General features: G+C 46.8%; 11 non-coding genes across 11 annotated transcripts; all 11 read right to left on the bottom strand.

Moving 5' to 3' along the window:
* Positions 1-204: 204 nt before the first annotated feature.
* trnam-cau (transfer RNA methionine (anticodon CAU)) lies at positions 205-276 on the bottom strand. Its single transcript has one exon. It is a non-coding gene; the product is annotated as a tRNA-Met (tRNA).
* A 2179-nt stretch (positions 277-2455) lies between these two features.
* On the bottom strand, positions 2456-2527 carry trnam-cau (transfer RNA methionine (anticodon CAU)). The gene has a single exon. It is a non-coding gene; the product is annotated as a tRNA-Met (tRNA).
* Positions 2528-4706: 2179 nt separating this feature from the next.
* trnam-cau (transfer RNA methionine (anticodon CAU)) lies at positions 4707-4778 on the bottom strand. The gene has a single exon. It is a non-coding gene; the product is annotated as a tRNA-Met (tRNA).
* Positions 4779-6957: 2179 nt separating this feature from the next.
* Positions 6958-7029, bottom strand: trnam-cau (transfer RNA methionine (anticodon CAU)). Its single transcript has one exon. It is a non-coding gene; the product is annotated as a tRNA-Met (tRNA).
* A 2179-nt stretch (positions 7030-9208) lies between these two features.
* trnam-cau (transfer RNA methionine (anticodon CAU)) lies at positions 9209-9280 on the bottom strand. The gene has a single exon. It is a non-coding gene; the product is annotated as a tRNA-Met (tRNA).
* Positions 9281-11459: 2179 nt separating this feature from the next.
* On the bottom strand, positions 11460-11531 carry trnam-cau (transfer RNA methionine (anticodon CAU)). The gene has a single exon. It is a non-coding gene; the product is annotated as a tRNA-Met (tRNA).
* Positions 11532-13710: 2179 nt separating this feature from the next.
* Positions 13711-13782, bottom strand: trnam-cau (transfer RNA methionine (anticodon CAU)). Its single transcript has one exon. It is a non-coding gene; the product is annotated as a tRNA-Met (tRNA).
* Positions 13783-15961: 2179 nt separating this feature from the next.
* trnam-cau (transfer RNA methionine (anticodon CAU)) lies at positions 15962-16033 on the bottom strand. Its single transcript has one exon. It is a non-coding gene; the product is annotated as a tRNA-Met (tRNA).
* Positions 16034-18190: 2157 nt separating this feature from the next.
* Positions 18191-18262, bottom strand: trnam-cau (transfer RNA methionine (anticodon CAU)). The gene has a single exon. It is a non-coding gene; the product is annotated as a tRNA-Met (tRNA).
* Positions 18263-20429: 2167 nt separating this feature from the next.
* trnam-cau (transfer RNA methionine (anticodon CAU)) lies at positions 20430-20501 on the bottom strand. The gene has a single exon. It is a non-coding gene; the product is annotated as a tRNA-Met (tRNA).
* A 4430-nt stretch (positions 20502-24931) lies between these two features.
* On the bottom strand, positions 24932-25003 carry trnam-cau (transfer RNA methionine (anticodon CAU)). The gene has a single exon. It is a non-coding gene; the product is annotated as a tRNA-Met (tRNA).
* Between the last annotated feature and the right edge of the window lie 2642 nt (positions 25004-27645).

The following is a 27645-nucleotide window of genomic DNA, read 5'->3' as shown; positions in this document are numbered from 1 at the left end:
ATTCGCTGGACATTGTTTTATTTTTTGGGGTTTTTTGGAGAAACAAAGCTTTGTGTGGATGTTTAGCTGATGTTGGGTTTTGCTTCACTGAAGCAAGAACCCCTACATCTGTGGAAACATTTTCTTTAAAAACAGTAAAAGTACCGACAACTGCACTCAGCAAATGTTTTAAGGTGATACAGCACATTATAAGACAAGGTCCTTTAGCAGAGAATGGTTTCGATCCATCGACCTCTGGGTTATGGGCCCAGCACGCTTCCGCTGCGCCACTCTGCTACACGAATCTTGCATCTGCTCTATCCCTTAGGATATCGCATATGGTGCACTATTGTGTCCTAAATTCAATTCTGGATAACGTTGACCAATCTGTAAGAGTTAGGCTTCAAGTTCAAGTTCAAGTTCGGTTTATTTGCAAAGTACATTATCATACACGGTATAACTCGCAGTGAAATGTTTTTGTGAGTGCTCTGTCCAAACTGAGGAAAGAAACAAGGGTGGATAAGGAAATATATATATATACAAAGAGTATATAACAATGTATGTGTAATAGTTATATATACACAATCTACAGTGTATATACACGATGTACAATTCCAATTGACAAATTTACAGTCACATGGTGGTGGTGGTCCCCACAGATTATCAGTTGCCCTGATTCACGGCCCGAATGGCCTGTGGGAAGAAGCCCCTCGTCAGTCTCTCTGTATTGGTCTTCAGGGAGCGAAAGCGCTTCCCTGACTTCAACAGAGAGAAGACCTGTCTACTCTCTCCACCGTAGTTCCATTGATCCTCACAGGTTGGTAGTGCCGCTCCTGCTTCTTGCTGCAGTCCACAATCAGCTGCTTTGTCTTGCTGACATTTAGGAGGAGATTGTTTCCCTGGCACCAGTTTTCCCGGTGTTTAATCTCCTCCAGGTAGGCCCTCTCATCGTTTTCCAAGATTAGGCCCATGACGACGGTATCGTGAGCAAACTTGACAATGGTGGTGCAGCTGGAAGTGGTTGCGCAGTCGTAGGTTTACAGTGAGTAGAGCAGGGGGCTTAGGACACAACCCTGAGGAGCTGCAATGCTGAGGGTGAGGATGGATGAGACACAGTTGCCCACCCGTACTGATTGTGGTCTGTCTGTTAGGAAGATGGAAAGCCAGTCGCACAGGGATGTATGCAGTCTTAGATCCTCCAACTTAGTAGTGAGTTTGGAGGGGATGATAGTGTTAAATGCTGAACTGTAATCGACAAACAACGTTTTAACATAATTACCCCTCCTTTTGTCCGGGTGGGTCAGTGTGGTGTGGAGCAGATGCGCAATTGCGTCATCAGTGGAGCGTTTGTGGCGGTATGCAAACTGCAGTGGGTCCATGGAGGCCGGCAATGAAGAGGTGATGAAGTCTCTGACTAGCTTATCAAAGCACTTCATCACGACTGATGTGAGGGCAACAGGGCGGTAGTCATCGAGGCCGGAGGGTGGAGGTTTCTTTGGGACGGCGCCGATGGTGGATCGCTTAATGCTGGATGGGACGATACCGAGCGTCAGGGAGAAATTGAAGCTGTCGGAGAATACTGGGGCAAGCTGGTCTGCGCAGTCTTTGAGGACTTTCCCGCAGATACCGTCTGATCCCGCCGCCTTCCTGCTATTCACTCTTTTAAACTCTCTCGTCGCGTCACTCTCCGTGATGATGAGAGGGCACTGTTCTATGGTGGGCTCTGCGCATGCGCCGTTGCCTGCACCGACAGCACCATTAGCGTTGTTAGCGCTAGCGCTGTTAGCATTAGCGCTGCTAGCATGTTCAGTGTCTTGACAGTCCCAAAATCTAGTGGAAGATGGAAAATAAATGCAAAGATAAATGCAACGATGGGAAAAGATCCTACTCCCACACACTCCAGGAGTTTAGCCTGGGAATGCTTCTTGCTTGAAACAGTCGATCCAGAGATTCTGACCTGCACCCATGCTGATGGAAAACACCTTACTTAAGCACCAAAGGTTCAAGAACTTAGAAATCTAATATGCGAGCAGTCATTGGCTGCAGTCAAGATGCGATGGCAGAACAAAAGGAAACCGTGCTAGACCAAGGTAAGAGTTAAGTCAAAACAGAAGTCGGCAAAACGGCTGAATCACTGTAAGCACGGAGCAGACCTCCTGTACAAGAAGGCATGGCCACACATAAACATTCAGCATAACCTGCCAAAGATGCCGTGATGTTTCAAAAGCTACGTGTTTGCATTTTGGTCACATCTATTCTTTTTGGAGTACTTATTCGCTGGACATTGTTTTATTTTTTGGGGTTTTTTGGAGAAACAAAGCTTTGTGTGGATGTTTAGCTGATGTTGGGTTTTGCTTCACTGAAGCAAGAACCCCTACATCTGTGGAAACATTTTCTTTAAAAACAGTAAAAGTACCGACAACTGCACTCAGCAAATGTTTTAAGGTGATACAGCACATTATAAGACAAGGTCCTTTAGCAGAGAATGGTTTCGATCCATCGACCTCTGGGTTATGGGCCCAGCACGCTTCCGCTGCGCCACTCTGCTACACGAATCTTGCATCTGCTCTATCCCTTAGGATATCGCATATGGTGCACTATTGTGTCCTAAATTCAATTCTGGATAACGTTGACCAATCTGTAAGAGTTAGGCTTCAAGTTCAAGTTCAAGTTCGGTTTATTTGCAAAGTACATTATCATACACGGTATAACTCGCAGTGAAATGTTTTTGTGAGTGCTCTGTCCAAACTGAGGAAAGAAACAAGGGTGGATAAGGAAATATATATATATACAAAGAGTATATAACAATGTATGTGTAATAGTTATATATACACAATCTACAGTGTATATACACGATGTACAATTCCAATTGACAAATTTACAGTCACATGGTGGTGGTGGTCCCCACAGATTATCAGTTGCCCTGATTCACGGCCCGAATGGCCTGTGGGAAGAAGCCCCTCGTCAGTCTCTCTGTATTGGTCTTCAGGGAGCGAAAGCGCTTCCCTGACTTCAACAGAGAGAAGACCTGTCTACTCTCTCCACCGTAGTTCCATTGATCCTCACAGGTTGGTAGTGCCGCTCCTGCTTCTTGCTGCAGTCCACAATCAGCTGCTTTGTCTTGCTGACATTTAGGAGGAGATTGTTTCCCTGGCACCAGTTTTCCCGGTGTTTAATCTCCTCCAGGTAGGCCCTCTCATCGTTTTCCAAGATTAGGCCCATGACGACGGTATCGTGAGCAAACTTGACAATGGTGGTGCAGCTGGAAGTGGTTGCGCAGTCGTAGGTTTACAGTGAGTAGAGCAGGGGGCTTAGGACACAACCCTGAGGAGCTGCAATGCTGAGGGTGAGGATGGATGAGACACAGTTGCCCACCCGTACTGATTGTGGTCTGTCTGTTAGGAAGATGGAAAGCCAGTCGCACAGGGATGTATGCAGTCCTAGATCCTCCAACTTAGTAGTGAGTTTGGAGGGGATGATAGTGTTAAATGCTGAACTGTAATCGACAAACAACGTTTTAACATAATTACCCCTCCTTTTGTCCGGGTGGGTCAGTGTGGTGTGGAGCAGATGCGCAATTGCGTCATCAGTGGAGCGTTTGTGGCGGTATGCAAACTGCAGTGGGTCCATGGAGGCCGGCAATGAAGAGGTGATGAAGTCTCTGACTAGCTTATCAAAGCACTTCATCACGACTGATGTGAGGGCAACAGGGCGGTAGTCATCAAGGCCGGAGGGTGGAGGTTTCTTTGGGACGGCGCCGATGGTGGATCGCTTAATGCTGGATGGGACGATACCGAGCGTCAGGGAGAAATTGAAGCTGTCGGAGAATACTGGGGCAAGCTGGTCTGCGCAGTCTTTGAGGACTTTCCCGCAGATACCGTCTGATCCCGCCGCCTTCCTGCTATTCACTCTTTTAAACTCTCTCGTCGCGTCACTCTCCGTGATGATGAGAGGGCACTGTTCTATGGTGGGCTCTGCGCATGCGCCGTTGCCTGCACCGACAGCACCATTAGCGTTGTTAGCGCTAGCGCTGTTAGCATTAGCGCTGCTAGCATGTTCAGTGTCTTGACAGTCCCAAAATCTAGTGGAAGATGGAAAATAAATGCAAAGATAAATGCAACGATGGGAAAAGATCCTACTCCCACACACTCCAGGAGTTTAGCCTGGGAATGCTTCTTGCTTGAAACAGTCGATCCAGAGATTCTGACCTGCACCCATGCTGATGGAAAACACCTTACTTAAGCACCAAAGGTTCAAGAACTTAGAAATCTAATATGCGAGCAGTCATTGGCTGCAGTCAAGATGCGATGGCAGAACAAAAGGAAACCGTGCTAGACCAAGGTAAGAGTTAAGTCAAAACAGAAGTCGGCAAAACGGCTGAATCACTGTAAGCACGGAGCAGACCTCCTGTACAAGAAGGCATGGCCACACATAAACATTCAGCATAACCTGCCAAAGATGCCGTGATGTTTCAAAAGCTACGTGTTTGCATTTTGGTCACATCTATTCTTTTTGGAGTACTTATTCGCTGGACATTGTTTTATTTTTTGGGGTTTTTTGGAGAAACAAAGCTTTGTGTGGATGTTTAGCTGATGTTGGGTTTTGCTTCACTGAAGCAAGAACCCCTACATCTGTGGAAACATTTTCTTTAAAAACAGTAAAAGTACCGACAACTGCACTCAGCAAATGTTTTAAGGTGATACAGCACATTATAAGACAAGGTCCTTTAGCAGAGAATGGTTTCGATCCATCGACCTCTGGGTTATGGGCCCAGCACGCTTCCGCTGCGCCACTCTGCTACACGAATCTTGCATCTGCTCTATCCCTTAGGATATCGCATATGGTGCACTATTGTGTCCTAAATTCAATTCTGGATAACGTTGACCAATCTGTAAGAGTTAGGCTTCAAGTTCAAGTTCAAGTTCGGTTTATTTGCAAAGTACATTATCATACACGGTATAACTCGCAGTGAAATGTTTTTGTGAGTGCTCTGTCCAAACTGAGGAAAGAAACAAGGGTGGATAAGGAAATATATATATATACAAAGAGTATATAACAATGTATGTGTAATAGTTATATATACACAATCTACAGTGTATATACACGATGTACAATTCCAATTGACAAATTTACAGTCACATGGTGGTGGTGGTCCCCACAGATTATCAGTTGCCCTGATTCACGGCCCGAATGGCCTGTGGGAAGAAGCCCCTCGTCAGTCTCTCTGTATTGGTCTTCAGGGAGCGAAAGCGCTTCCCTGACTTCAACAGAGAGAAGACCTGTCTACTCTCTCCACCGTAGTTCCATTGATCCTCACAGGTTGGTAGTGCCGCTCCTGCTTCTTGCTGCAGTCCACAATCAGCTGCTTTGTCTTGCTGACATTTAGGAGGAGATTGTTTCCCTGGCACCAGTTTTCCCGGTGTTTAATCTCCTCCAGGTAGGCCCTCTCATCGTTTTCCAAGATTAGGCCCATGACGACGGTATCGTGAGCAAACTTGACAATGGTGGTGCAGCTGGAAGTGGTTGCGCAGTCGTAGGTTTACAGTGAGTAGAGCAGGGGGCTTAGGACACAACCCTGAGGAGCTGCAATGCTGAGGGTGAGGATGGATGAGACACAGTTGCCCACCCGTACTGATTGTGGTCTGTCTGTTAGGAAGATGGAAAGCCAGTCGCACAGGGATGTATGCAGTCCTAGATCCTCCAACTTAGTAGTGAGTTTGGAGGGGATGATAGTGTTAAATGCTGAACTGTAATCGACAAACAACGTTTTAACATAATTACCCCTCCTTTTGTCCGGGTGGGTCAGTGTGGTGTGGAGCAGATGCGCAATTGCGTCATCAGTGGAGCGTTTGTGGCGGTATGCAAACTGCAGTGGGTCCATGGAGGCCGGCAATGAAGAGGTGATGAAGTCTCTGACTAGCTTATCAAAGCACTTCATCACGACTGATGTGAGGGCAACAGGGCGGTAGTCATCAAGGCCGGAGGGTGGAGGTTTCTTTGGGACGGCGCCGATGGTGGATCGCTTAATGCTGGATGGGACGATACCGAGCGTCAGGGAGAAATTGAAGCTGTCGGAGAATACTGGGGCAAGCTGGTCTGCGCAGTCTTTGAGGACTTTCCCGCAGATACCGTCTGATCCCGCCGCCTTCCTGCTATTCACTCTTTTAAACTCTCTCGTCGCGTCACTCTCCGTGATGATGAGAGGGCACTGTTCTATGGTGGGCTCTGCGCATGCGCCGTTGCCTGCACCGACAGCACCATTAGCGTTGTTAGCGCTAGCGCTGTTAGCATTAGCGCTGCTAGCATGTTCAGTGTCTTGACAGTCCCAAAATCTAGTGGAAGATGGAAAATAAATGCAAAGATAAATGCAACGATGGGAAAAGATCCTACTCCCACACACTCCAGGAGTTTAGCCTGGGAATGCTTCTTGCTTGAAACAGTCGATCCAGAGATTCTGACCTGCACCCATGCTGATGGAAAACACCTTACTTAAGCACCAAAGGTTCAAGAACTTAGAAATCTAATATGCGAGCAGTCATTGGCTGCAGTCAAGATGCGATGGCAGAACAAAAGGAAACCGTGCTAGACCAAGGTAAGAGTTAAGTCAAAACAGAAGTCGGCAAAACGGCTGAATCACTGTAAGCACGGAGCAGACCTCCTGTACAAGAAGGCATGGCCACACATAAACATTCAGCATAACCTGCCAAAGATGCCGTGATGTTTCAAAAGCTACGTGTTTGCATTTTGGTCACATCTATTCTTTTTGGAGTACTTATTCGCTGGACATTGTTTTATTTTTTGGGGTTTTTTGGAGAAACAAAGCTTTGTGTGGATGTTTAGCTGATGTTGGGTTTTGCTTCACTGAAGCAAGAACCCCTACATCTGTGGAAACATTTTCTTTAAAAACAGTAAAAGTACCGACAACTGCACTCAGCAAATGTTTTAAGGTGATACAGCACATTATAAGACAAGGTCCTTTAGCAGAGAATGGTTTCGATCCATCGACCTCTGGGTTATGGGCCCAGCACGCTTCCGCTGCGCCACTCTGCTACACGAATCTTGCATCTGCTCTATCCCTTAGGATATCGCATATGGTGCACTATTGTGTCCTAAATTCAATTCTGGATAACGTTGACCAATCTGTAAGAGTTAGGCTTCAAGTTCAAGTTCAAGTTCGGTTTATTTGCAAAGTACATTATCATACACGGTATAACTCGCAGTGAAATGTTTTTGTGAGTGCTCTGTCCAAACTGAGGAAAGAAACAAGGGTGGATAAGGAAATATATATATATACAAAGAGTATATAACAATGTATGTGTAATAGTTATATATACACAATCTACAGTGTATATACACGATGTACAATTCCAATTGACAAATTTACAGTCACATGGTGGTGGTGGTCCCCACAGATTATCAGTTGCCCTGATTCACGGCCCGAATGGCCTGTGGGAAGAAGCCCCTCGTCAGTCTCTCTGTATTGGTCTTCAGGGAGCGAAAGCGCTTCCCTGACTTCAACAGAGAGAAGACCTGTCTACTCTCTCCACCGTAGTTCCATTGATCCTCACAGGTTGGTAGTGCCGCTCCTGCTTCTTGCTGCAGTCCACAATCAGCTGCTTTGTCTTGCTGACATTTAGGAGGAGATTGTTTCCCTGGCACCAGTTTTCCCGGTGTTTAATCTCCTCCAGGTAGGCCCTCTCATCGTTTTCCAAGATTAGGCCCATGACGACGGTATCGTGAGCAAACTTGACAATGGTGGTGCAGCTGGAAGTGGTTGCGCAGTCGTAGGTTTACAGTGAGTAGAGCAGGGGGCTTAGGACACAACCCTGAGGAGCTGCAATGCTGAGGGTGAGGATGGATGAGACACAGTTGCCCACCCGTACTGATTGTGGTCTGTCTGTTAGGAAGATGGAAAGCCAGTCGCACAGGGATGTATGCAGTCTTAGATCCTCCAACTTAGTAGTGAGTTTGGAGGGGATGATAGTGTTAAATGCTGAACTGTAATCGACAAACAACGTTTTAACATAATTACCCCTCCTTTTGTCCGGGTGGGTCAGTGTGGTGTGGAGCAGATGCGCAATTGCGTCATCAGTGGAGCGTTTGTGGCGGTATGCAAACTGCAGTGGGTCCATGGAGGCCGGCAATGAAGAGGTGATGAAGTCTCTGACTAGCTTATCAAAGCACTTCATCACGACTGATGTGAGGGCAACAGGGCGGTAGTCATCGAGGCCGGAGGGTGGAGGTTTCTTTGGGACGGCGCCGATGGTGGATCGCTTAATGCTGGATGGGACGATACCGAGCGTCAGGGAGAAATTGAAGCTGTCGGAGAATACTGGGGCAAGCTGGTCTGCGCAGTCTTTGAGGACTTTCCCGCAGATACCGTCTGATCCCGCCGCCTTCCTGCTATTCACTCTTTTAAACTCTCTCGTCGCGTCACTCTCCGTGATGATGAGAGGGCACTGTTCTATGGTGGGCTCTGCGCATGCGCCGTTGCCTGCACCGACAGCACCATTAGCGTTGTTAGCGCTAGCGCTGTTAGCATTAGCGCTGCTAGCATGTTCAGTGTCTTGACAGTCCCAAAATCTAGTGGAAGATGGAAAATAAATGCAAAGATAAATGCAACGATGGGAAAAGATCCTACTCCCACACACTCCAGGAGTTTAGCCTGGGAATGCTTCTTGCTTGAAACAGTCGATCCAGAGATTCTGACCTGCACCCATGCTGATGGAAAACACCTTACTTAAGCACCAAAGGTTCAAGAACTTAGAAATCTAATATGCGAGCAGTCATTGGCTGCAGTCAAGATGCGATGGCAGAACAAAAGGAAACCGTGCTAGACCAAGGTAAGAGTTAAGTCAAAACAGAAGTCGGCAAAACGGCTGAATCACTGTAAGCACGGAGCAGACCTCCTGTACAAGAAGGCATGGCCACACATAAACATTCAGCATAACCTGCCAAAGATGCCGTGATGTTTCAAAAGCTACGTGTTTGCATTTTGGTCACATCTATTCTTTTTGGAGTACTTATTCGCTGGACATTGTTTTATTTTTTGGGGTTTTTTGGAGAAACAAAGCTTTGTGTGGATGTTTAGCTGATGTTGGGTTTTGCTTCACTGAAGCAAGAACCCCTACATCTGTGGAAACATTTTCTTTAAAAACAGTAAAAGTACCGACAACTGCACTCAGCAAATGTTTTAAGGTGATACAGCACATTATAAGACAAGGTCCTTTAGCAGAGAATGGTTTCGATCCATCGACCTCTGGGTTATGGGCCCAGCACGCTTCCGCTGCGCCACTCTGCTACACGAATCTTGCATCTGCTCTATCCCTTAGGATATCGCATATGGTGCACTATTGTGTCCTAAATTCAATTCTGGATAACGTTGACCAATCTGTAAGAGTTAGGCTTCAAGTTCAAGTTCAAGTTCGGTTTATTTGCAAAGTACATTATCATACACGGTATAACTCGCAGTGAAATGTTTTTGTGAGTGCTCTGTCCAAACTGAGGAAAGAAACAAGGGTGGATAAGGAAATATATATATATACAAAGAGTATATAACAATGTATGTGTAATAGTTATATATACACAATCTACAGTGTATATACACGATGTACAATTCCAATTGACAAATTTACAGTCACATGGTGGTGGTGGTCCCCACAGATTATCAGTTGCCCTGATTCACGGCCCGAATGGCCTGTGGGAAGAAGCCCCTCGTCAGTCTCTCTGTATTGGTCTTCAGGGAGCGAAAGCGCTTCCCTGACTTCAACAGAGAGAAGACCTGTCTACTCTCTCCACCGTAGTTCCATTGATCCTCACAGGTTGGTAGTGCCGCTCCTGCTTCTTGCTGCAGTCCACAATCAGCTGCTTTGTCTTGCTGACATTTAGGAGGAGATTGTTTCCCTGGCACCAGTTTTCCCGGTGTTTAATCTCCTCCAGGTAGGCCCTCTCATCGTTTTCCAAGATTAGGCCCATGACGACGGTATCGTGAGCAAACTTGACAATGGTGGTGCAGCTGGAAGTGGTTGCGCAGTCGTAGGTTTACAGTGAGTAGAGCAGGGGGCTTAGGACACAACCCTGAGGAGCTGCAATGCTGAGGGTGAGGATGGATGAGACACAGTTGCCCACCCGTACTGATTGTGGTCTGTCTGTTAGGAAGATGGAAAGCCAGTCGCACAGGGATGTATGCAGTCCTAGATCCTCCAACTTAGTAGTGAGTTTGGAGGGGATGATAGTGTTAAATGCTGAACTGTAATCGACAAACAACGTTTTAACATAATTACCCCTCCTTTTGTCCGGGTGGGTCAGTGTGGTGTGGAGCAGATGCGCAATTGCGTCATCAGTGGAGCGTTTGTGGCGGTATGCAAACTGCAGTGGGTCCATGGAGGCCGGCAATGAAGAGGTGATGAAGTCTCTGACTAGCTTATCAAAGCACTTCATCACGACTGATGTGAGGGCAACAGGGCGGTAGTCATCGAGGCCGGAGGGTGGAGGTTTCTTTGGGACGGCGCCGATGGTGGATCGCTTAATGCTGGATGGGACGATACCGAGCGTCAGGGAGAAATTGAAGCTGTCGGAGAATACTGGGGCAAGCTGGTCTGCGCAGTCTTTGAGGACTTTCCCGCAGATACCGTCTGATCCCGCCGCCTTCCTGCTATTCACTCTTTTAAACTCTCTCGTCGCGTCACTCTCCGTGATGATGAGAGGGCACTGTTCTATGGTGGGCTCTGCGCATGCGCCGTTGCCTGCACCGACAGCACCATTAGCGTTGTTAGCGCTAGCGCTGTTAGCATTAGCGCTGCTAGCATGTTCAGTGTCTTGACAGTCCCAAAATCTAGTGGAAGATGGAAAATAAATGCAAAGATAAATGCAACGATGGGAAAAGATCCTACTCCCACACACTCCAGGAGTTTAGCCTGGGAATGCTTCTTGCTTGAAACAGTCGATCCAGAGATTCTGACCTGCACCCATGCTGATGGAAAACACCTTACTTAAGCACCAAAGGTTCAAGAACTTAGAAATCTAATATGCGAGCAGTCATTGGCTGCAGTCAAGATGCGATGGCAGAACAAAAGGAAACCGTGCTAGACCAAGGTAAGAGTTAAGTCAAAACAGAAGTCGGCAAAACGGCTGAATCACTGTAAGCACGGAGCAGACCTCCTGTACAAGAAGGCATGGCCACACATAAACATTCAGCATAACCTGCCAAAGATGCCGTGATGTTTCAAAAGCTACGTGTTTGCATTTTGGTCACATCTATTCTTTTTGGAGTACTTATTCGCTGGACATTGTTTTATTTTTTGGGGTTTTTTGGAGAAACAAAGCTTTGTGTGGATGTTTAGCTGATGTTGGGTTTTGCTTCACTGAAGCAAGAACCCCTACATCTGTGGAAACATTTTCTTTAAAAACAGTAAAAGTACCGACAACTGCACTCAGCAAATGTTTTAAGGTGATACAGCACATTATAAGACAAGGTCCTTTAGCAGAGAATGGTTTCGATCCATCGACCTCTGGGTTATGGGCCCAGCACGCTTCCGCTGCGCCACTCTGCTACACGAATCTTGCATCTGCTCTATCCCTTAGGATATCGCATATGGTGCACTATTGTGTCCTAAATTCAATTCTGGATAACGTTGACCAATCTGTAAGAGTTAGGCTTCAAGTTCAAGTTCAAGTTCGGTTTATTTGCAAAGTACATTATCATACACGGTATAACTCGCAGTGAAATGTTTTTGTGAGTGCTCTGTCCAAACTGAGGAAAGAAACAAGGGTGGATAAGGAAATATATATATATACAAAGAGTATATAACAATGTATGTGTAATAGTTATATATACACAATCTACAGTGTATATACACGATGTACAATTCCAATTGACAAATTTACAGTCACATGGTGGTGGTGGTCCCCACAGATTATCAGTTGCCCTGATTCACGGCCCGAATGGCCTGTGGGAAGAAGCCCCTCGTCAGTCTCTCTGTATTGGTCTTCAGGGAGCGAAAGCGCTTCCCTGACTTCAACAGAGAGAAGACCTGTCTACTCTCTCCACCGTAGTTCCATTGATCCTCACAGGTTGGTAGTGCCGCTCCTGCTTCTTGCTGCAGTCCACAATCAGCTGCTTTGTCTTGCTGACATTTAGGAGGAGATTGTTTCCCTGGCACCAGTTTTCCCGGTGTTTAATCTCCTCCAGGTAGGCCCTCTCATCGTTTTCCAAGATTAGGCCCATGACGACGGTATCGTGAGCAAACTTGACAATGGTGGTGCAGCTGGAAGTGGTTGCGCAGTCGTAGGTTTACAGTGAGTAGAGCAGGGGGCTTAGGACACAACCCTGAGGAGCTGCAATGCTGAGGGTGAGGATGGATGAGACACAGTTGCCCACCCGTACTGATTGTGGTCTGTCTGTTAGGAAGATGGAAAGCCAGTCGCACAGGGATGTATGCAGTCCTAGATCCTCCAACTTAGTAGTGAGTTTGGAGGGGATGATAGTGTTAAATGCTGAACTGTAATCGACAAACAACGTTTTAACATAATTACCCCTCCTTTTGTCCGGGTGGGTCAGTGTGGTGTGGAGCAGATGCGCAATTGCGTCATCAGTGGAGCGTTTGTGGCGGTATGCAAACTGCAGTGGGTCCATGGAGGCCGGCAATGAAGAGGTGATGAAGTCTCTGACTAGCTTATCAAAGCACTTCATCACGACTGATGTGAGGGCAACAGGGCGGTAGTCATCAAGGCCGGAGGGTGGAGGTTTCTTTGGGACGGCGCCGATGGTGGATCGCTTAATGCTGGATGGGACGATACCGAGCGTCAGGGAGAAATTGAAGCTGTCGGAGAATACTGGGGCAAGCTGGTCTGCGCAGTCTTTGAGGACTTTCCCGCAGATACCGTCTGATCCCGCCGCCTTCCTGCTATTCACTCTTTTAAACTCTCTCGTCGCGTCACTCTCCGTGATGATGAGAGGGCACTGTTCTATGGTGGGCTCTGCGCATGCGCCGTTGCCTGCACCGACAGCACCATTAGCGTTGTTAGCGCTAGCGCTGTTAGCATTAGCGCTGCTAGCATGTTCAGTGTCTTGACAGTCCCAAAATCTAGTGGAAGATGGAAAATAAATGCAAAGATAAATGCAACGATGGGAAAAGATCCTACTCCCACACACTCCAGGAGTTTAGCCTGGGAATGCTTCTTGCTTGAAACAGTCGATCCAGAGATTCTGACCTGCACCCATGCTGATGGAAAACACCTTACTTAAGCACCAAAGGTTCAAGAACTTAGAAATCTAATATGCGAGCAGTCATTGGCTGCAGTCAAGATGCGATGGCAGAACAAAAGGAAACCGTGCTAGACCAAGGTAAGAGTTAAGTCAAAACAGAAGTCGGCAAAACGGCTGAATCACTGTAAGCACGGAGCAGACCTCCTGTACAAGAAGGCATGGCCACACATAAACATTCAGCATAACCTGCCAAAGATGCCGTGATGTTTCAAAAGCTACGTGTTTGCATTTTGGTCACATCTATTCTTTTTGGAGTACTTATTCGCTGGACATTGTTTTATTTTTTGGGGTTTTTTGGAGAAACAAAGCTTTGTGTGGATGTTTAGCTGATGTTGGGTTTTGCTTCACTGAAGCAAGAACCCCTACATCTGTGGAAACATTTTCTTTAAAAACAGTAAAAGTACCGACAACTGCACTCAGCAAATGTTTTAAGGTGATACAGCACATTATAAGACAAGGTCCTTTAGCAGAGAATGGTTTCGATCCATCGACCTCTGGGTTATGGGCCCAGCACGCTTCCGCTGCGCCACTCTGCTACACGAATCTTGCATCTGCTCTATCCCTTAGGATATCGCATATGGTGCACTATTGTGTCCTAAATTCAATTCTGGATAACGTTGACCAATCTGTAAGAGTTAGGCTTCAAGTTCAAGTTCAAGTTCGGTTTATTTGTCAAGTACATTATCATACACGGTATAACTCGCAGTGAAATGTTTTTGTGAGTGCTCTGTCCAAACTGAGGAAAGAAACAAGGGTGGATAAGGAAATATATATATATACAAAGAGTATATAACAATGTATGTGTAATAGTTATATATACACAATCTACAGTGTATATACACGATGTACAATTCCAATTGACAAATTTACAGTCACATGGTGGTGGTGGTCCCCACAGATTATCAGTTGCCCTGATTCACGGCCCGAATGGCCTGTGGGAAGAAGCCCCTCGTCAGTCTCTCTGTATTGGTCTTCAGGGAGCGAAAGCGCTTCCCTGACTTCAACAGAGAGAAGACCTGTCTACTCTCTCCACCGTAGTTCCATTGATCCTCACAGGTTGGTAGTGCCGCTCCTGCTTCTTGCTGCAGTCCACAATCAGCTGCTTTGTCTTGCTGACATTTAGGAGGAGATTGTTTCCCTGGCACCAGTTTTCCCGGTGTTTAATCTCCTCCAGGTAGGCCCTCTCATCGTTTTCCAAGATTAGGCCCATGACGACGGTATCGTGAGCAAACTTGACAATGGTGGTGCAGCTGGAAGTGGTTGCGCAGTCGTAGGTTTACAGTGAGTAGAGCAGGGGGCTTAGGACACAACCCTGAGGAGCTGCAATGCTGAGGGTGAGGATGGATGAGACACAGTTGCCCACCCGTACTGATTGTGGTCTGTCTGTTAGGAAGATGGAAAGCCAGTCGCACAGGGATGTATGCAGTCCTAGATCCTCCAACTTAGTAGTGAGTTTGGAGGGGATGATAGTGTTAAATGCTGAACTGTAATCGACAAACAACGTTTTAACATAATTACCCCTCCTTTTGTCCGGGTGGGTCAGTGTGGTGTGGAGCAGATGCGCAATTGCGTCATCAGTGGAGCGTTTGTGGCGGTATGCAAACTGCAGTGGGTCCATGGAGGCCGGCAATGAAGAGGTGATGAAGTCTCTGACTAGCTTATCAAAGCACTTCATCACGACTGATGTGAGGGCAACAGGGCGGTAGTCATCGAGGCCGGAGGGTGGAGGTTTCTTTGGGACGGCGCCGAAGGTGGATCGCTTAATGCTGGATGGGACGATACCGAGCGTCAGGGAGAAATTGAAGCTGTCGGAGAATACTGGGGCAAGCTGGTCTGCGCAGTCTTTGAGGACTTTCCCGCAGATACCGTCTGATCCCGCCGCCTTCCTGCTATTCACTCTTTTAAACTCTCTCGTCGCGTCACTCTCCGTGATGATGAGAGGGCACTGTTCTATGGTGGGCTCTGCGCATGCGCCGTTGCCTGCACCGACAGCACCATTAGCGTTGTTAGCGCTAGCGCTGTTAGCATTAGCGCTGCTAGCATGTTCAGTGTCTTGACAGTCCCAAAATCTAGTGGAAGATGGAAAATAAATGCAAAGATAAATGCAACGATGGGAAAAGATCCTACTCCCACACACTCCAGGAGTTTAGCCTGGGAATGCTTCTTGCTTGAAACAGTCGATCCAGAGATTCTGACCTGCACCCATGCTGATGGAAAACACCTTACTTAAGCACCAAAGGTTCAAGAACTTAGAAATCTAATATGCGAGCAGTCATTGGCTGCAGTCCAGATGCGATGGCAGAACAAAAGGAAACCGTGCTAGACCAAGGTAAGAGTTAAGTCAAAACAGAAGTCGGCAAAACGGCTGAATCACTGTAAGCACGGAGCAGACCTCCTGTACAAGAAGGCATGGCCACACATAAACATTCAGCATAACCTGCCAAAGATGCCGTGATGTTTCAAAAGCTACGTGTTTGCATTTTGGTCACATCTATTCTTTTTGGAGTACTTATTCGCTGGACATTGTTTTATTTTTTGGGGTTTTTTGGAGAAACAAAGCTTTGTGTGGATGTTTAGCTGATGTTGGGTTTTGCTTCACTGAAGCAAGAACCCCTACATCTGTGGAAACATTTTCTTTAAAAACAGTAAAAGTACCGACAACTGCACTCAGCAAATGTTTTAAGGTGATACAGCACATTATAAGACAAGGTCCTTTAGCAGAGAATGGTTTCGATCCATCGACCTCTGGGTTATGGGCCCAGCACGCTTCCGCTGCGCCACTCTGCTACACGAATCTTGCATCTGCTCTATCCCTTAGGATATCGCATATGGTGCACTATTGTGTCCTAAATTCAATTCTGGATAACGTTGACCAATCTGTAAGAGTTAGGCTTCAAGTTCAAGTTCAAGTTCGGTTTATTTGTCAAGTACATTATCATACACGGTATAACTCGCAGTGAAATGTTTTTGTGAGTGCTCTGTCCAAACTGAGGAAAGAAACAAGGGTGGATAAGGAAATATATATATATACAAAGAGTATATAACAATGTATGTGTAATAGTTATATATACACAATCTACAGTGTATATACACGATGTACAATTCCAATTGACAAATTTACAGTCACATGGTGGTGGTGGTCCCCACAGATTATCAGTTGCCCTGAGTCACGGCCCGAATGGCCTGTGGGAAGAAGCCCCTCGTCAGTCTCTCTGTATTGGTCTTCAGGGAGCGAAAGCGCTTCCCTGACTTCAACAGAGAGAAGACCTGTCTACTCTCTCCACCGTAGTTCCATTGATCCTCACAGGTTGGTAGTGCCGCTCCTGCTTCTTGCTGCAGTCCACAATCAGCTGCTTTGTCTTGCTGACATTTAGGAGGAGATTGTTTCCCTGGCACCAGTTTTCCCAGTGTTTAATCTCCTCCAGGTAGGCCCTCTCATCGTTTTCCAAGATTAGGCCCATGACAACGGTATCGTGAGCAAACTTGACAATGGTGGTGCAGCTGGAAGTGGTTGCGCAGTCGTAGGTTTACAGTGAGTAGAGCAGGGGGCTTAGGACACAACCCTGAGGAGCTGCAATGCTGAGGGTGAGGATGGATGAGACACAGTTGCCCACCCGTACTGATTGTGGTCTGTCTGTTAGGAAGATGGAAAGCCAGTCGCACAGGGATGTATGCAGTCCTAGATCCTCCAACTTAGTAGTGAGTTTGGAGGGGATGATAGTGTTAAATGCTGAACTGTAATCGACAAACAACGTTTTAACATAATTACCCCTCCTTTTGTCCGGGTGGGTCAGTGTGGTGTGGAGCAGATGCGCAATTGCATCATCAGTGGAGCGTTTGTGGCGGTATGCAAACTGCAGTGGGTCCATGGAGGCCGGCAATGAAGAGGTGATGAAGTCTCTGACTAGCTTATCAAAGCACTTCATCACGACTGATGTGAGGGCAACAGGGCGGTAGTCATCGAGGCCGGAGGGTGGAGGTTTCTTTGGGACGGCGCCGATGGTGGATCGCTTAATGCTGGATGGGACGATACCGAGCGTCAGGGAGAAATTGAAGCTGTCGGAGAATACTGGGGCAAGCTGGTCTGCGCAGTCTTTGAGGACTTTCCCTCTGATCCCGCCGCCTTCCTGCTATTCACTCTTTTAAACTCTCTCGTCGCGTCACTCTCCGTGATGATGAGAGGGCACTGTTCTATGGTGGGCTCTGCGCATGCGCCGTTGCCTGCACCGACAGCACCATTAGCGTTGTTAGCGCTAGCGCTGTTAGCATTAGCGCTGCTAGCATGTTCAGTGTCTTGACAGTCCCAAAATCTAGTGGAAGATGGAAAATAAATGCAAAGATGGGAAAAGATCCTACTCCCACACACTCCAGGAGTTTAGCCTGGGAATGCTTCTTGCTTGAAACAGTCGATCCAGAGATTCTGACCTGCACCCATGCTGATGGAAAACACCTTACTTAAGCACCAAAGGTTCAAGAACTTAGAAATCTAATATGCGAGCAGTCATTGGCTGCAGTCAAGATGCGATGGCAGAACAAAAGGAAACCGTGCTAGACCAAGGTAAGAGTTAAGTCAAACCAGAAGTCGGCAAAACGGCTGAATCACTGTAAGCACGGAGCAGACCTCCTGTACAAGAAGGCATGGCCACACATAAACATTCAGCATAACCTGCCAAAGATGCCGTGATGTTTCAAAAGCTACGTGTTTGCATTTTGGTCACATCTATTCTTTTTGGAGTACTTATTCGCTGGACATTGTTTTATTTTTTGGGGTTTTTTGGAGAAACAAAGCTTTGTGTGGATGTTTAGCTGATGTTGGGTTTTGCTTCACTGAAGCAAGAACCCCTACATCTGTGGAAACATTTTCTTTAAAAACAGTAAAAGTACCGACAACTGCACTCAGCAAATGTTTTAAGGTGATACAGCACATTATAAGAGAAGGTCCTTTAGCAGAGAATGGTTTCGATCCATCGACCTCTGGGTTATGGGCCCAGCACGCTTCCGCTGCGCCACTCTGCTACACGAATCTTGCATCTGCTCTATCCCTTAGGATATCGCATATGGTGCACTATTGTGTCCTAAATTCAATTCTGGATAACGTTGACCAATCTGTAAGAGTTAGGCTTCAAGTTCAAGTTCAAGTTCGGTTTATTTGTCAAGTACATTATCATACACGGTATAACTCGCAGTGAAATGTTTTTGTGAGTGCTCTGTCCAAACTGAGGAAAGAAACAAGGGTGGATAAGGAAATATATATATATACAAAGAGTATATAACAATGTATGTGTAATAGGTATATATACACAATCTACAGTGTATATACACGATGTACAATTCCAATTGACAAATTTACAGTCACATGGTGGTGGTGGTCCCCACAGATTATCAGTTGCCCTGATTCACGGCCCGAATGGCCTGTGGGAAGAAGCCCCTCGTCAGTCTCTCTGTATTGGTCTTCAGGGAGCGAAAGCGCTTCCCTGACTTCAACAGAGAGAAGACCTGTCTACTCTCTCCACCGTAGTTCCATTGATCCTCACAGGTTGGTAGTGCCGCTCCTGCTTCTTGCTGCAGTCCACAATCAGCTGCTTTGTCTTGCTGACATTTAGGAGGAGATTGTTTCCCTGGCACCAGTTTTCCCGGTGTTTAATCTCCTCCAGGTAGGCCCTCTCATCGTTTTCCAAGATTAGGCCCATGACGACGGTATCGTGAGCAAACTTGACAATGGTGGTGCAGCTGGAAGTGGTTGCGCAGTCGTAGGTTTACAGTGAGTAGAGCAGGGGGCTTAGGACACAACCCTGAGGAGCTGCAATGCTGAGGGTGAGGATGGATGAGACACAGTTGCCCACCCGTACTGATTGTGGTCTGTCTGTTAGGAAGATGGAAAGCCAGTCGCACAGGGATGTATGCAGTCCTAGATCCTCCAACTTAGTAGTGAGTTTGGAGGGGATGATAGTGTTAAATGCTGAACTGTAATCGACAAACAACGTTTTAACATAATTACCCCTCCTTTTGTCCGGGTGGGTCAGTGTGGTGTGGAGCAGATGCGCAATTGCGTCATCAGTGGAGCGTTTGTGGCGGTATGCAAACTGCAGTGGGTCCATGGAGGCCGGCAATGAAGAGGTGATGAAGTCTCTGACTAGCTTATCAAAGCACTTCATCACGACTGATGTGAGGGCAACAGGGCGGTAGTCATCGAGGCCGGAGGGTGGAGGTTTCTTTGGGACGGCGCCGATGGTGGATCGCTTAATGCTGGATGGGACGATACCGAGCGTCAGGGAGAAATTGAAGCTGTCGGAGAATACTGGGGCAAGCTGGTCTGCGCAGTCTTTGAGGACTTTCCCGCAGATACCGTCTGATCCCGCCGCCTTCCTGCTATTCACTCTTTTAAACTCTCTCGTCGCGTCACTCTCCGTGATGATGAGAGGGCACTGTTCTATGGTGGGCTCTGCGCATGCGCCGTTGCCTGCACCGACAGCACCATTAGCGTTGTTAGCGTTAGCGCTGTTAGCATTAGCGCTGCTAGCATGTTCAGTGTCTTGACAGTCCCAAAATCTAGTGGAAGATGGAAAATAAATGCAAAGATGGGAAAAGATCCTACTCCCACACACTCCAGGAGTTTAGCCTGGGAATGCTTCTTGCTTGAAACAGTCGATCCAGAGATTCTGACCTGCACCCATGCTGATGGAAAACACCTTACTTAAGCACCAAAGGTTCAAGAACTTAGAAATCTAATATGCGAGCAGTCATTGGCTGCAGTCAAGATGCGATGGCAGAACAAAAGGAAACCGTGCTAGACCAAGGTAAGAGTTAAGTCAAAACAGAAGTCGGCAAAACGGCTGAATCACTGTAAGCACGGAGCAGACCTCCTGTACAAGAAGGCATGGCCACACATAAACATTCAGCATAACCTGCCAAAGATGCCGTGATGTTTCAAAAGCTACGTGTTTGCATTTTGGTCACATCTATTCTTTTTGGAGTACTTATTCGCTGGACATTGTTTTATTTTTTGGGGTTTTTTGGAGAAACAAAGCTTTGTGTGGATGTTTAGCTGATGTTGGGTTTTGCTTCACTGAAGCAAGAACCCCTACATCTGTGGAAACATTTTCTTTAAAAACAGTAAAAGTACCGACAACTGCACTCAGCAAATGTTTTAAGGTGATACAGCACATTATAAGACAAGGTCCTTTAGCAGAGAATGGTATCGATCCATCGACCTCTGGGTTATGGGCCCAGCACGCTTCCGCTGCGCCACTCTGCTACACGAATCTTGCATCTGCTCTATCCCTTAGGATATCGCATATGGTGCACTATTGTGTCCTAAATTCAATTCTGGATAACGTTGACCAATCTGTAAGAGTTAGGCTTCAAGTTCAAGTTCAAGTTCGGTTTATTTGTCAAGTACATTATCATACACGGTATAACTCGCAGTGAAATGTTTTTGTGAGTGCTCTGTCCAAACTGAGGAAAGAAACAAGGGTGGATAAGGAAATATATATATATACAAAGAGTATATAACAATGTATGTGTAATAGGTATATATACACAATCTACAGTGTATATACACGATGTACAATTCCAATTGACAAATTTACAGTCACATGGTGGTGGTGGTCCCCACAGATTATCAGTTGCCCTGATTCACGGCCCGAATGGCCTGTGGGAAGAAGCCCCTCGTCAGTCTCTCTGTATTGGTCTTCAGGGAGCGAAAGCGCTTCCCTGACTTCAACAGAGAGAAGACCTGTCTACTCTCTCCACCGTAGTTCCATTGATCCTCACAGGTTGGTAGTGCCGCTCCTGCTTCTTGCTGCAGTCCACAATCAGCTGCTTTGTCTTGCTGACATTTAGGAGGAGATTGTTTCCCTGGCACCAGTTTTCCCGGTGTTTAATCTCCTCCAGGTAGGCCCTCTCATCGTTTTCCAAGATTAGGCCCATGACGACGGTATCGTGAGCAAACTTGACAATGGTGGTGCAGCTGGAAGTGGTTGCGCAGTCGTAGGTTTACAGTGAGTAGAGCAGGGGGCTTAGGACACAACCCTGAGGAGCTGCAATGCTGAGGGTGAGGATGGATGAGACACAGTTGCCCACCCGTACTGATTGTGGTCTGTCTGTTAGGAAGATGGAAAGCCAGTCGCACAGGCATGTATGCAGTCCTAGATCCTCCAACTTAGTAGTGAGTTTGGAGGGGATGATAGTGTTAAATGCTGAACTGTAATCGACAAACAACGTTTTAACATAATTACCCCTCCTTTTGTCCGGGTGGGTCAGTGTGGTGTGGAGCAGATGCGCAATTGCGTCATCAGTGGAGCGTTTGTGGCGGTATGCAAACTGCAGTGGGTCCATGGAGGCCGGCAATGAAGAGGTGATGAAGTCTCTGACTAGCTTATCAAAGCACTTCATCACGACTGATGTGAGGGCAACAGGGCGGTAGTCATCGAGGCCGGAGGGTGGAGGTTTCTTTGGGACGGCGCCGATGGTGGATCGCTTAATGCTGGATGGGACGATACCGAGCGTCAGGGAGAAATTGAAGCTGTCGGAGAATACTGGGGCAAGCTGGTCTGCGCAGTCTTTGAGGACTTTCCCGCAGATACCGTCTGATCCCGCCGCCTTCCTGCTATTCACTCTTTTAAACTCTCTCGTCGCGTCACTCTCCGTGATGATGAGAGGGCACTGTTCTATGGTGGGCTCTGCGCATGCGCCGTTGCCTGCACCGACAGCACCATTAGCGTTGTTAGCGCTAGCGCTGTTAGCATTAGCGCTGCTAGCATGTTCAGTGTCTTGACAGTCCCAAAATCTAGTGGAAGATGGAAAATAAATGCAAAGATAAATGCAACGATGGGAAAAGATCCTACTCCCACACACTCCAGGAGTTTAGCCTGGGAATGCTTCTTGCTTGAAACAGTCGATCCAGAGATTCTGACCTGCACCCATGCTGATGGAAAACACCTTACTTAAGCACCAAAGGTTCAAGAACTTAGAAATCTAATATGCGAGCAGTCATTGGCTGCAGTCAAGATGCGATGGCAGAACAAAAGGAAACCGTGCTAGACCAAGGTAAGAGTTAAGTCAAAACAGAAGTCGGCAAAACGGCTGAATCACTGTAAGCACGGAGCAGACCTCCTGTACAAGAAGGGATGGCCACACATAAACATTCAGCATAACCTGCCAAAGAAGCCGTGATGTTTCAAAAGCTACGTGTTTGCATTTTGGTCACATCTATTCTTTTTGGAGTACTTATTCGCTGGACATTGTTTTATTTTTTGGGGTTTTTTGGAGAAACAAAGCTTTGTGTGGATGTTTAGCTGATGTTGGGTTTTGCTTCACTGAAGCAAGAACCCCTACATCTGTGGAAACATTTTCTTTAAAAACAGTAAAAGTACCGACAACTGCACTCAGCAAATGTTTTAAGGTGATACAGCACATTATAAGACAAGGTCCTTTAGCATAGAATGGTTTCGATCCATCGACCTCTGGGTTATGGGCCCAGCACGCTTCCGCTGCGCCACTCTGCTACATGAATCTTGCATCTGCTCTATCCCTTAGGATATCGCATATGGTGCACTATTGTGTCCTAAATTCAATTCTGGATAACGTTGACCAATCTGTAAGAGTTAGGCTTCAAGTTCAAGTTCAAGTTCGGTTTATTTGTCAAGTACATTATCATACACGATATAACTCGCAGTGAAATGTTTTTGTGAGTGCTCTGTCCAAACTGAGGAAAGAAACAAGGGTGGATAAGGAAATATATATATATACAAAGAGTATATAACAATGTATGTGTAATAGTTATATATACACAATCTACAGTGTATATACACGATGTACAATTCCAATTGACAAATTTACAGTCACATGGTGGTGGTGGTCCCCACAGATTATCAGTTGCCCTGAGTCACGGCCCGAATGGCCTGTGGGAAGAAGCCCCTCGTCAGTCTCTCTGTATTGGTCTTCAGGGAGCGAAAGCGCTTCCCTGACTTCAACAGAGAGAAGACCTGTCTACTCTCTCCACCGTAGTTCCATTGATCCTCACAGGTTGGTAGTGCCGCTCCTGCTTCTTGCTGCAGTCCACAATCAGCTGCTTTGTCTTGCTGACATTTAGGAGGAGATTGTTTCCCTGGCACCAGTTTTCCCGGTGTTTAATCTCCTCCAGGTAGGCCCTCTCATCGTTTTCCAAGATTAGGCCCATGACGACGGTATCGTGATCAAACTTGACAATGGTGGTGCAGCTGGAAGTGGTTGCGCAGTCGTAGGTTTACAGTGAGTAGAGCAGGGGGCTTAGGACACAACCCTGAGGAGCTGCAATGCTGAGGGTGAGGATGGATGAGACACAGTTGCCCACCCGTACTGATTGTGGTCTGTCTGTTAGGAAGATGGAAAGCCAGTCGCACAGGGATGTATGCAGTCCTAGATCCTCCAACTTAGTAGTGAGTTTGGAGGGGATGATAGTGTTAAATGCTGAACTGTAATCGACAAACAACGTTTTAACATAATTACCCCTCCTTTTGTCCGGGTGGGTCAGTGTGGTATGGAGCAGATGCGCAATTGCGTCATCAGTGGAGCGTTTGTGGCGGTATGCAAACTGCAGTGGGTCCATGGAGGCCGGCAATGAAGAGGTGATGAAGTCTCTGACTAGCTTATCAAAGCACTTCATCACGACTGATGTGAGGGCAACAGGGCGGTAGTCATCGAGGCCGGAGGGTGGAGGTTTCTTTGGGACGGCGCCGATGGTGGATCGCTTAATGCTGGATGGGACGATACCGAGCGTCAGGGAGAAATTGAAGCTTTCGGAGAATACTGGGGCAAGCTGGTCTGCGCAGTCTTTGAGGACTTTCCCGCAGATACCGTCTGATCCCGCCGCCTTCCTGCTATTCACTCTTTTAAACTCTCTCGTCGCGTCACTCTCCGTGATGATGAGAGGGCACTGTTCTATGGTGGGCTCTGCGCATGCGCCGTTGCCTGCACCGACAGCACCATTAGCGTTGTTAGCGCTAGCGCTGTTAGCATTAGCGCTGCTAGCATGTTCAGTGTCTTGACAGTCCCAAAATCTAGTGGAAGATGGAAAATAAATGCAAAGATAAATGCAACGATGGGAAAAGATCCTACTCCCACACACTCCAGGAGTTTAGCCTGGGAATGCTTCTTGCTTGAAACAGTCGATCCAGAGATTCTGACCTGCACCCATGCTGATGGAAAACACCTTACTTAAGCACCAAAGGTTCAAGAACTTAGAAATCTAATATGCGAGCAGTCATTGGCTGCAGTCAAGATGCGATGGCAGAACAAAAGGAAACCGTGCTAGACCAAGGTAAGAGTTAAGTCAAAACAGAAGTCGGCAAAACGGCTGAATCACTGTAAGCACGGAGCAGACCTCCTGTACAAGAAGGCATGGCCACACATAAACATTCAGCATAACCTGCCAAAGATGCCGTGATGTTTCAAAAGCTACGTGTTTGCATTTTGGTCACATCTATTCTTTTTGGAGTACTTATTCGCTGGACATTGTTTTATTTTTTGGGGTTTTTTGGAGAAACAAAGCTTTGTGTGGATGTTTAGCTGATGTTGGGTTTTGCTTCACTGAAGCAAGAACCCCTACATCTGTGGAAACATTTTCTTTAAAAACAGTAAAAGTACCGACAACTGCACTCAGCAAATGTTTTAAGGTGATACAGCACATTATAAGACAAGGTCCTTTAGCAGAGAATGGTTTCGATCCATCGACCTCTGGGTTATGGGCCCAGCACGCTTCCGCTGCGCCACTCTGCTACACGAATCTTGCATCTGCTCTATCCCTTAGGATATCGCATATGGTGCACTATTGTGTCCTAAATTCAATTCTGGATAACGTTGACCAATCTGTAAGAGTTAGGCTTCAAGTTCAAGTTCAAGTTCGGTTTATTTGTCAAGTACATTATCATACACGGTATAACTCGCAGTGAAATGTTTTTGTGAGTGCTCTGTCCAAACTGAGGAAAGAAACAAGGGTGGATAAGGAAATATATATATATACAAAGAGTATATAACAATGTATGTGTAATAGGTATATATACACAATCTACAGTGTATATACACGATGTACAATTCCAATTGACAAATTTACAGTCACATGGTGGTGGTGGTCCCCACAGATTATCAGTTGCCCTGATTCACGGCCCGAATGGCCTGTGGGAAGAAGCCCCTCGTCAGTCTCTCTGTATTGGTCTTCAGGGAGCGAAAGCGCTTCCCTGACTTCAACAGAGAGAAGACCTGTCTACTCTCTCCACCGTAGTTCCATTGATCCTCACAGGTTGGTAGTGCCGCTCCTGCTTCTTGCTGCAGTCCACAATCAGCTGCTTTGTCTTGCTGACATTTAGGAGGAGATTGTTTCCCTGGCACCAGTTTTCCCGGTGTTTAATCTCCTCCAGGTAGGCCCTCTCATCGTTTTCCAAGATTAGGCCCATGACGACGGTATCGTGAGCAAACTTGACAATGGTGGTGCAGCTGGAAGTGGTTGCGCAGTCGTAGGTTTACAGTGAGTAGAGCAGGGGGCTTAGGACACAACCCTGAGGAGCTGCAATGCTGAGGGTGAGGATGGATGAGACACAGTTGCCCACCCGTACTGATTGTGGTCTGTCTGTTAGGAAGATGGAAAGCCAGTCGCACAGGGATGTATGCAGTCCTAGATCCTCCAACTTAGTAGTGAGTTTGGAGGGGATGATAGTGTTAAATGCTGAACTGTAATCGACAAACAACGTTTTAACATAATTACCCCTCCTTTTGTCCGGGTGGGTCAGTGTGGTGTGGAGCAGATGCGCAATTGCGTCATCAGTGGAGCGTTTGTGGCGGTATGCAAACTGCAGTGGGTCCATGGAGGCCGGCAATGAAGAGGTGATGAAGTCTCTGACTAGCTTATCAAAGCACTTCATCACGACTGATGTGAGGGCAACAGGGCGGTAGTCATCGAGGCCGGAGGGTGGAGGTTTCTTTGGGACGGCGCCGATGGTGGATCGCTTAATGCTGGATGGGACGATACCGAGCGTCAGGGAGAAATTGAAGCTGTCGGAGAATACTGGGGCAAGCTGGTCTGCGCAGTCTTTGAGGACTTTCCCGCAGATACCGTCTGATCCCGCCGCCTTCCTGCTATTCACTCTTTTAAACTCTCTCGTCGCGTCACTCTCCGTGATGATGAGAGGGCATTGTTCTATGGTGGGCTCTGCGCATGCGCCGTTGCCTGCACCGACAGCACCATTAGCGTTGTTAGCGCTAGCGCTGTTAGCATTAGCGCTGCTAGCATGTTCAGTGTCTTGACAGTCCCAAAATCTAGTGGAAGATGGAAAATAAATGCAAAGATGGGAAAAGATCCTACTCCCACACACTCCAGGAGTTTAGCCTGGGAATGCTTCTTGCTTGAAACAGTCGATCCAGAGATTCTGACCTGCACCCATGCTGATGGAAAACACCTTACTTAAGCACCAAAGGTTCAAGAACTTAGAAATCTAATATGCGAGCAGTCATTGGCTGCAGTCAAGATGCGATGGCAGAACAAAAGGAAACCGTGCTAGACCAAGGTAAGAGTTAAGTCAAAACAGAAGTCGGCAAAACGGCTGAATCACTGTAAGCACGGAGCAGACCTCCTGTACAAGAAGGCATGGCCACACATAAACATTCAGCATAACCTGCCAAAGATGCCGTGATCTTTCAAAAGCTACGTGTTTGCATTTTGGTCACATCTATTCTTTTTGGAGTACTTATTCACTGGACATTGTTTTATTTTTTGGGGTTTTTTGGAGAAACAAAGCTTTGTGTGGATGTTTAGCTGATGTTGGGTTTTGCTTCACTGAAGCAAGAACCCCTACATCTGTGCAAACATTTTCTTTAAAAACAGTAAAACTACCGACAACTGCACTCAGCAAATGTTTTAAGGTGATACAGCACATTATAAGACAAGGTCCTTTAGCAGAGAATGGTTTCGATCCATCGACCTCTGGGTTATGGGCCCAGCACACTTCCGCTGCTCCACTCTGCTACACGAATCTTGCATCTGCTCTATCCCTTAGGATATCGCATATGGTGCACTATTGTGTCCTAAATTCAATTCTGGATAACGTTGACCAATCTGTAAGAGTTAGGCTTCAAGTTCAAGTTCAAGTTCGGTTTATTTGTCAAGTACATTATCATACACGGTATAACTCGCAGTGAAATGTTTTTGTGAGTGCTCTGTCCAAACTGAGGAAAGAAACAAGGGTGGATAAGGAAATATATATATATACAAAGAGTATATAACAATGTATGTGTAATAGGTATATATACACAATCTACAGTGTATATACACGATGTACAATTCCAATTGACAAATTTACAGTCACATGGTGGTGGTGGTCCCCACAGATTATCAGTTGCCCTGATTCACGGCCCGAATGGCCTGTGGG

Source organism: Electrophorus electricus, chromosome 24 (assembly GCF_041902795.1).
Source record: "Electrophorus electricus isolate QZ-2024a chromosome 24, ASM4190279v1, whole genome shotgun sequence".
NCBI classification, from domain to species: Eukaryota; Metazoa; Chordata; class Actinopteri; order Gymnotiformes; family Gymnotidae; genus Electrophorus; species Electrophorus electricus.
Note: the sequence above shows the minus strand (reverse complement) of the source record. Positions and strands in the feature narration are given on the sequence as shown.